Here is a 10,344-nt window from a genome sequence, read left to right on the forward strand (position 1 = left end):
ACCATTTACTGCATTGATGACTGACCTCCCGGGAGAGACAATGTGGACACAAGGCTGGGAGAGCCCAGGTGACCATGGTGACCATTTGGACATCTGGGAAAAGAGAGACCTCAGGCCTCCATTCAGTTCATATACAGACCAATTTCTGGGTAAATTGGCCATTTAAATTTCTGTGGGAGAATAGTTGGGACTGACTGATTTAGTACATATAATAAGTACATGTGTCATACTTGCTATGTACCTAGTTCTATTCTAAGCACTTCACTGCTATTAGGTCACATGGACTAAGTGAAAGGTTACTATAAAAATACAATAAAGTCAAAATAACTGTATTCAGTCCCAGGAAGCTCACGCTGCGTCCTCAAGGCTATGTGTCCTACAGCTATTCTTTCTGAAGGGGAAATTAGCTAAGAGACACAGGAGCTTAAGCCAGCAGAAGAAGGGACATAGTAAAGATTAGAGCAGAAAGAAGTGATATAGAAACAAAAAACAGTAGAATAGATCAACAAAACTAAGAGCTGTGTTCTTTATTCATCAATAGATGGGTATTTGGGATCTTTCCTTAATTTGGCTATTGTTGATAATGCTGCTATAAATATCAGGGCGCATGTATCCCTTCAAATTAGTATTTCTGTATCCTTTGGGTAAATACCTAGTAGTGCAATTGCTGGATCATAGGGTAGTTCTCTTTCTAACCTTTTGTGGAACCTCCATACTGTTTTCCAGAGTAGCCGCATCAGCTTGCATTCCTTCCAACAGTGTAAAGAGGGTTCCCCTTTCTCCACATTTTACCAACACCTGTTGTTTCCTGTGTTGTTAATTTTAGCCATCTGACAGGTGTGAAGTGACATCTCATTGTAGTTTTGATTTGTGTTTCCCAGATGATGAGTGATGTTGAGCATCTTTTCATTTGAATGTTGGCCATCTCTATGTCTTCTATGGAAAAATGTCTATTCATGCCTTCCCAATTTTTATATGGATTATTTGTTTTTGGGCATTGAGTTTTTTAAGTTCTTTATATATTTTGGATACTAACTCTTTATTGGATGTGTCATTTGCAAATAACTTCTCCCATTCTGAAGGTTGCCTTTTAGTTTTGGTGATGGATTCCTTCACTGACAGAAGCTTTTTATCTTGATGAAGTACCAACAGTTTATTTTTGCTTTTGTTTCCCTTGCCTCAGGAGATATATCTAGTAAGAAATTGCTATGGCCCATGTCAGAGAGGTTACTGCCTGTGCTCTCCTCTAGGATTTTGCGGGTTTCAGGTCTCAGGTTTAGGTCTTTCATCCATTTTGAATTTATTTTTGTGTATGCTGTAAGAAAGTGGTCCAGTTTCATTCTTTTGCATGTTGCCGTCCAGTTTTCCCGACACCATTGTTAAAGAGACTGTCTTTTTTCCATTGGATATTCTTTCTGCTTTGTTGAAAATTTGTTGACCATATAGTTGTGGATTCATTTCTGGGTTTTCTTTTCTGTTCCTTCGATCTCTGTGTCTGTTTTTGTGTCAGTACCATACTGTCTTGATCACTATAGCTTTGTAATATAACTTGAAGTCCAGAATTGTGATGCCTCCAGCTTTGCTTTTCTTTTTCAGGATTGCTTTGGCTATTCAGGGTCTTTTGTGGTTCCATACAAATTTTAGGATTGTTTGTTCTAACTCTTTGAAAAATGGTGGTGGTATTTTGATAGGGATTGCATTAAGTGGGTAGATTGCTTTGGGTAGTATAGACATTTTAACAATATTTGTTCTTCCAATCCATGAGCATGGAATATTTTTCCATTTCTTTGTGTCATCTTCAATTTCTTTCATAAGTGTCCTATAGTTTTCAGAGTACAAATCTTTTACTTCTTTGGTTAGGTTTATTCCTAGGTATCTTATCATTTTTGGTGCAGTTGTAAATGGGTCAATTCTTTGATTTCTCTTCCTGTTGCTTCATTATTGGTATCGGTACAAGAAGATTTCTGTACATTGATTTTGTATCCTGTGATCTTACTGAATTCACTTGTCAGTTCTAGTAATTTTTTGGTGGAGTCTTTTGGGTTTTCTTTTTTTTTTTAAAGATTTTATTTATTTTTTTGACAGAGAGAGACACAGCGAGAGCAGGAACACAAGCAGGGGGAGTGGGAGAGGGAGAAGCAGGCCTCCCGCAGAACAGGGAGCCCGATGTGGGACTCGATCCCAGGACCCTGGGATCATGACCTGAGCCGAAGGCAGACGCCTAACGACTGAGCCACCCAGGCGCCCTCTTTTGGGTTTTCTATATAGAGTATCATGTTATCTGCAAATAGTGGAAGTTTGACTTCTTCCTTGCCAATCTGGATGCCTTTTATTTCTTTTTGTCGTCCGATTGCTGGGACTAGGACTTTCAGTACTATGTTAAATAACAGTGGTGAGAGTGGACATCCCTGTTTTGTTCCTCACCATACAGGAAAAGCTCTCAGTTTTCCCCCATTGAGAATGATACTAGCTGTGGGTTTTTCATATATGGTCTTTATTATGTTGAGGTATGTTCCCTCTATCCCTACTTTGTTGAGGAGGGTTTTTATCATGAATGGATGTTGTACTTTGTCAAATGCTTTTTCTGCATCTATTAAGAGGATCTTACGGTTCTTTTATTAATGTGGTATATCATATTGGTTGATTTGTGAATATCGAACTACTCTTGCAACCCTGGAATAAATCCCATTTGATTGTGGTGAGTGATTCTTTTAATGTACTGTTGGATTTGATTTGCTAGTATTTTGCTGAGAAGTTTTGCATTCATGTTCATCAGTTGGCCTGTAATTCTCCTTTTTAGTGGGGTCTTTGTCTGGTTTTGGAATCAGTGTAATGCTGGCCTCATAGAATGAATTTGGAAGTTTTCCTTCCATTTCTATTTTTTGAAATAGTTTGAGAAGAATAGGTACTAACTCTTCTTTAAATCTTTGATAAAATTCTGCTGTGAAGCCATCTGGACCTCGATTTTTGTTTTTTGGGAGATTTTTAATTGCTGATTCAATTCTTTTTTTTTTTTTTAAGTTATGGGTTTATATACCTTTTTTTAAAAAAATATTTTATTTATTTATTTGACAGAGAGAGATATAGCGAGAGAGGGAACACAAGGAGGGGGAGTGGGAGAGGGAGAAGCAGGCTTCCCGCTGAGCAGGGAGCCCGATTTCAGGCTTGATCCCAGGACCCTGGGATCATGACCTGAGCTGAAGGCGGATGCTTAACCAGGCGCCCCTACTGATTCAATTCTATACTAGTTATTGGTCTGTTCAAGGTTTCTATTTCTTCCTGTTTCAGTTTTGGTAGTGTATATGTTTCTAGGTATTTATCCATTTCTTCCAGATTGTCTGATATGGTGGCATATAATTTTTCATAATATTCTCTTGTAATTGTTTGTATTTCTGTGGTGTTGGTTGTTATTTCTCCTCCTTCATTTGTGATTTTATATTTGGGTCATTTCTCTTTTCTTTTTGATAAGTCTGGCTAGGAGTTTATCAATTTTAGTAATTCTTTCAAAGTATCAGCTCTTAGTTTTGTTGATCTATTCTACTGTTTTTTGTTTCTATATCACTTCTTTCTGCTCTAATCTTTACTATGTCCCTTCTTCTGCTGGCTTAAGCTTCATTTATTGTTCTTTTTCTAGCTCCTTCAGGTGTAAGGTTAGATTGTTTGAGATTTTTCTTGCTTCTTGAGGTAGACCTGTATTGCTATATACTTCCCTCTTAGGACCACTTTTACTGCATCCCAAAGGTTTTGGACTGGCGTGTTTTCACTTTCACTTGTTTCCATGTTGTTGTTGTTTTTTTAATTTCTTCTTTAATTTCCTGGTTAACCCATTCATTCTTTAGTAGGATGTTCTTTAACTTCCATGTATTTGTGGTCTTTCCAAATTTTTTCATGTGGTTGACTTCAAGTTTCATAGCATTGTGGTTAGAAAATATGCATGGTATGATCTCAATCTTTTTGTACTTGTTGAGGCCTGATTTGTGACCCAGTATATGATCTATTTTGGAGAATGTTCCATGTGCATTGGAAAAGAATGTATATTCTGCCACTTTAGGCTGAAATGATCTGAATATATCTGTGAAGTCCATCTGGTCCAGTTCGTCATTCAAAGCCATTGTTTCCTTGTTGATTTTCTGCTTAGATGATCTGTCCATTGCTGTCTCCATTGATAATGGAGTTTCTCATTGATAATATGAGTTTCTTTATGTTTGTTATTAACTGTTTTTTATATTTGGGTGTCCCCAAGTTGGGGGCATAATTATTTACAATTGTTAGATTTTCTTGTTGAATAGTCCCCTTTATTATGTTTTAGTGTTTCTTCATCTCATTACAGTCTTTAGTTTAAAATCTAGTTTATCTTATATAAGTATTATTGCTCTGGCTTTCCTTTGATGTCCATTTGCATGATAAATATGTCTTCATCCCCTCACTTTCAGTCTTCAGGTGTAACCAGGGACCTTGATCTTCACTGTGTAAACATTCACAAGGTCCAGGGGGCCGCCTATGGGGGCTGTGGGGATGAGGGGCTGGTGCCGAGGCTCCGGAGAGGCTAGGGGGCAAACCCCATTACAGGGGTGGGGGTAAGGGGTGGGGGGTGGGAGGTCAAGGCTCATACAAAAGCCTGGAGGTAGGTGTTATCCTCCTCATTGTCCTTTGGCTAGTCTGGAAGACCCTTCTGGGAAGCGGCCTCTGCCCAGAGCTCCAACCAGAAGCACAGCTAAGTCCAGACCTGCCACAACCAAATGAAGTCCTAAGAGAGAAGAAGCCAGAAGCACCGCCCAAGTTGCAGCAGGAAATGCCCCTCTCCACTCTCTGTCATTGGCTGAGTGCCTGCCTCCAATGTCAGAGGCACTGCCTTCTGGGTAATGTAGTTTCTGACTGAATCTTGGTGATGGGGAGCACACTTCCTGTTCTCTGAGCAATGTCCTCTTAAAGTTCGAAAGGCAGGGTGTGGCTTGTAAGAAGTTGAAGGCAGAGCACACAGATTTCTATGCCCTTTAGGCAATGTCCTGCCTCCAAGGTCTCTAACATGTGATCCATACTTTGACATTCCTCCCTGTGTACCCCTGTGGTCTCACTTCACCTCTCTGAGCCAGTATTTACAATGAAAAATGAAGGTAATTCTGGAACATGGTAATTTAAAATGCTCCCCAGTAGATGGGGCACAGGGGTACAAGAACACCTGGTGCTAGGGTCCCAAACAGACCAGGTTTGGCCACTTGCTGCTCACAAAATCTAAAGGCAGAAAGACAAGTGGTGGTGAAACAAGAATGGAATTGATTTCTATTCTGCATGAAGCCAAGGACCCTCCTAGCTGGTCCTGTGGGACCCCATCTGGATTGTTGGACCTGGCCTGCCTGTATCAATACCACTAAATGGTCCTCTAATTCAGTGGCTCCCAATTTGTGATCTCAGAACCAGCAGCATCAGGATCACTTGGAAACTTGGGAATGCAAATTTCATGCTCCATCCAGATTTAGTGACTTGGAAACACAGTGGGTAAGGCCCAGCACTCTGTGCTACCTCAGGGTATTCAACTGGTTGTAATTAAAATGCAGTGACTAAAATGGGAAAATAGCATAGTTGACCCTTGAACAACATGGATTTGAACTACTTGGGTCCACTTACATCCAGTTGTTTTTTTTTTTCGCTTTAACGTTAAAAATATGTTTCTAAAATATCACACAAAAGTTGGGAAGAGAAAGAAGAATGTCAACTAGCCTATATCTAAGCCTGGCTTTGGGGAAGTCGAAAGTTATCCATGAAGGGCCAAAGAGCTGCCTAAAGAACCTGGTGGCTGGGGTGAACTGCAGAGATCAAGAGGGCTTCTTGTCAAGGTAACCAGCAGCCTGGGTCAGCCCTGTGCACCACCCAGGTGCAGTGAGGACAGCAAAGCTACTGGCCCCAATCGTTCCTCCTTTTCGGAGGGGAGAAGCATGTCACTAAAGAGTGACATGTTCTTTTTTTTCTTAAAGATTTTATTTATTTATTCGACAGATAGAGAGCACAAGCAGGGGGAGTGGCAGGCAGAGGGAGAGGGAGAAGCAGGCTCTCCACTGAGCAGGGAGCTGGACGTGGGGCTCGATCCCAGGACCCCAGGATCATGACCTAAGCCGAAGGCAGCCGCTTAACCGACTGAGCCACCCAGGCGCCCCAAGAGTGACATGTTCTTGATGGTCTTGTGCTCCTTCATTCTCCCAATCGCTGCCATTGAATCCTTCAACGACCACAGGACACACGGTGCCCTCATCCAGGCAGTGTCAACAATTCTGAAGCTTCAGGGGTGTGAGCAGATCATGTATAAGCTCTGAATGTCACATCTCTTAACAGAAGGTGTGCTGTGCTTTGTGAGTGTTGGACACGTGTGTGGTTATGCTCTGGGCTCCGTTCAGGACCTTGAAGCGAGAGGCCAGAACAAGAAAGTGTCTATTCTGCTGCTTCTTGTACTTACTGCAGTTGCAATCAAAGATGTCCAAGTCCGCTGAGGCCCAAACCTCAAAGCTAAATGCTCCACAGCGGCAGCCTCCTGTGTGTTTCACCAGGCCCTAGTATTCGAAGGTGCCCCACAGCAGCTTGGCCGCACCCTCCAAGGTGAGCCTCTGCTGCTTCTGGAATCTCTCCCAGCTCTCTCCCTGATTGCCCAGGTCCAGTGTGGCCACTGAGAATGTGGGGGTCACTGGGTCCGGAGTGGCGGGAGCAATGCCAGCTCTAGAAGCAGCTGCCTGGGGCCAGGCACCACTGCCTTGGCTGCCCCTTTGCAGATGGCTGCCTCGCTCCTGCCGGCTCAGGACTGAGTTGGTGGCCTGGGGATCCTGGACACCCCTGCCTCTTGTGGCTGCATCTGCCAAAGCGGCTTGGAGGCTCCTGTTCTCCTTACTAGCGGCGTGGCTCTCTATATAGAATTTTATAGTATAGGACTATAAATATATTTTCCTTATGATTTTCTTAATGACATTTTCTTTTCTCTAGCTTACTTTATTGTAAGAATATTGTACATAATACATATAACATACAAAATATACGTTAATTGACTGTTTATGTTATTGGTAAGGCTTCTGGTCAACAGTAGGCTATTAGTAGACAAGTGCTGGGCAAGTCAAAAGTTATATGTGAATTTTCAACTGCATGAGGGTTGGCATGGGTGCGGCTAACTTCCGTGCTCTTCAAGGGTCAACAGTACTGCCTACGTCATGGGAAATGACATAAAAAGGGATTAATACAGGACCTAGCATACGGTGTTCAATACGTAGAGCCGTTATTATTGGCAACATGATCATGAGGCTTCCACATATACTGATATGTTGGGGGGGCAAGTCAGATATGCCTTTTTGCAGAGTCATTGGCTATCTTTGATCAAACATAAAATACAATGGCTCACTGAATCAACTAGTAACCTCATAGATAATGATAAACATTTTTGCATAAAACGGCAGTTTCATGCTGCTTGCTTCATTTACCTGCTTACTTGTTCACTTATTTATCTTAAGCAGCTCATGTAGGAATGTTTCATAAACCGCAGGTATCCTTATTACCCCAAAGATGCATTCATACCAGACCACATGATTCAACACTTGGGAAGATCAGGACTAAGTGCCCAGAGGCCTAAATAGACAGGAGACTTGACATAGTTTCAAGTTGGTGAGATAAGCTGACAGGTAATTATTTACCTCTCATTCTCAGGAACCAGACCTCACTCCTGTTCCTGTCTTCCTGCTGGCTTCAGGGCACTTGGCACAGGTACAAAATTGCAATTGTGACCCAGCCTAGACGTCCAGCACCTCAGGGGCAGTAGGTCGCATCCTCATCAAGACCCCATCAGCATGACCTGAAACTCTACGCCCCAAGGGAGCACTAAATCGTGCCCAAGTGTGATAACCAAAACCACTCGGTAAGGAGGCAAACTCAAGCAGGAGCACAAAAGAGAAAACAGAGTGAAGATAAAACCGCACAATCCCATCTGCCCATATTCCATTGGCCATAACTCCTTCACGTGGTTCCAAACTAAGTGTAAGAGAAGCTGGGATGTGCTGTTCTCCTGAGCATCCAGAAAGAATGGGACTGGGGAGCATCTTGCCAGTTTATAGGACAACCCATCAATGTAGTCCTCAGAGAATCATTTCATTATTCCTCCTATGCATTCAACAGTCTCAGCTGTGGACTTTGCTCTCTGACCTTATGTTACATTGGAATGTTAATCTTGCCAAATAGCAGTTAGGTAATAAACATATCTTTTTTAATGGAAAAATACATACAAAACAAACATTTTTTGTAAGAAAAAATTCCAACTGAAACCAAACCAAATATTAGACATTTTGCTAATTGTCATCCTGCTTTTCTTCAAAAACTCATGTAAAAACATGTCACACTTTTCTACTGAAATAATAAGGTAGCATACCACCTTTTTCACACTTTATTTTAGGTTGAATCATATGAAATTGCCATTCATTTAGGTCAAAAACAGTCAAATATCTGCAGTTTCATTTTGCCCAACCTAATAAACTAAGCACTTCCCAATTTGATTATTACTTTAGTTATGATTTTATACCAGTGAATTATTCTATTTTGTTAATAGAATCATCTTTTCCAAAGGTAAGTCAGATATTTTATTTATTTATTTATTTTAAAGATTTTATTTATTCATTTGACAGAGAGAGAGACAGTGAGAGCAGAAACACAAGCAGGGGGAGTGGGAGAGGGAGAAGCAGGCTTCCTGGCGACCAAGGAGCCCGATGCGGGACTCAATCCCAGGACCCTGGGATCATGACCTGAGCCGAAGGCAGATGCCCAACGACTGAGCCACCCAGGCACCCAAGTAAGTCAGATATTTTAAAAGCTTTCAACTATTTTATGCTCAAGCAATGCTAATATGAAAATTCATCTGCATACACATATCATTTTTCTACTTTGGATCTTTTGAATGTCTGCAGATTTAATGTGTAGAAGTTGTGAAATTAACAAGCCTCTGGTTTACTCCATTTACCTCTAAGCAGGAGGTAAATTACAGGCTCTGACTGTATAGTGTTCCCTTAATTATGCCTGCTGATTTTTATTTATTTTTTATTTATTTTTAAAGATTTTATTTATTTATTTGACAGAGACAAACACAGGGAGAGAAGGAACACAAGCAGGGGGAGTGGGAGAGGGAGAAGCAGGCTTCCGGCCGAGCAGGGAGCCCAATGTGGGGCTCAATCCCAGGACCCTGGGACCATGACCTGAGCCGAAGGCAGATGCTTAATGACTGAGCCACCCAGGTGCCCCTATGCCTGCTGATTTTTAGACGGCCAGCCTCATCTTCAGTATTTATATATTAAATAGAATATATTTTTTGTGGTAAAATACACATAACATAAAATTAATCATTTTAAGTATATATATATTTTTTAAAAATATTTTATTTATTTATTTATTTGAGAGAGAGAAGACAAGGTGGGCGGTAGGGGCAGAGGGAGAGGGAGAGGGAGAAGCAGACTCCCTGCTGAGCAGGGAGCCTGACATGGGGCTTGATCCCAGGACTCCGGGATCATGACCTGAGGCGAAGGCAGACACTTCATGTACTGAGCCACCCAGGTGCCCCTTAAGTATATTTAAAGTATACAATTCAGTGACATTTAATACACTCACAGAGTGTGCAGCCATCTAGGTCCAGATTATTTTCATCATCCTAAAGTGAAACCCGGTACCCATTAATCAGTCCTTCCCTATTACTTCTTACGACTCCCTCCACCACCAGCCCTACCTCCTCCTCAGCCCTTGTCAACAAACAATCCATTGTCTGTCTTTCTGGATTTTCCTATAAAATATTTCATACAAATGGAATCACAATATGTGGCCTTTCAGGGTTGGCTTCTTTCATTTAGCATAATGTTTCAGTGTTGATCCATGTGGTAGCATGTATAATTGCTTTATTCCTTTTTCCACTGTATGAACATACCACCTTTTGTTATCAGCAGTTGATAGATATGTGGGGGTGTTTTGGAATAGTGTTTGTATGAACAGTCATGTATAAATTTTTCTTTGAATGTCTACTTTCAATTGTTTGGGATATATACCTAAGAGTGGAATTATGGAATCATATGGGAATTCTTTTATTTTTTTATTCTTATGTTAATCCCCTTATATTACATCATTAGTTTTAGATGAAGTGTTCCATGATTCATTGTTTGTGCATAACACCCAGTGCTCCATGCAGAACGTGCCCTCCTCAATACCCACCACCAGGCTAACCCATCCTCCCACCCCCTCTAGAACCCTCAGTTTGTTTTTCAGAGTCCATCGTCTCTCATGGTTCGTCTACCCCTCCCGATTTCCCCCGCTTCATTCTTCCCCTCCTGCTATCTTCTTCTTCTT

The 10,344-nt window shown here is 41.4% G+C and overlaps 1 pseudogene; it reads right to left on the reverse strand.

Annotated features, from left to right (window-relative positions):
• Positions 1–5,896: 5,896 nt before the first annotated feature.
• Positions 5,897–6,889, reverse strand: LOC102743050 (centromere protein V pseudogene; annotated as a pseudogene).
• Between the last annotated feature and the right edge of the window lie 3,455 nt (positions 6,890–10,344).

This window comes from Leptonychotes weddellii, unplaced genomic scaffold (assembly GCF_054177405.1).
Source record: "Leptonychotes weddellii isolate Sample4059 unplaced genomic scaffold, ASM5417740v2 HiC_scaffold_6237, whole genome shotgun sequence".
NCBI classification, from domain to species: Eukaryota; Metazoa; Chordata; class Mammalia; order Carnivora; family Phocidae; genus Leptonychotes; species Leptonychotes weddellii.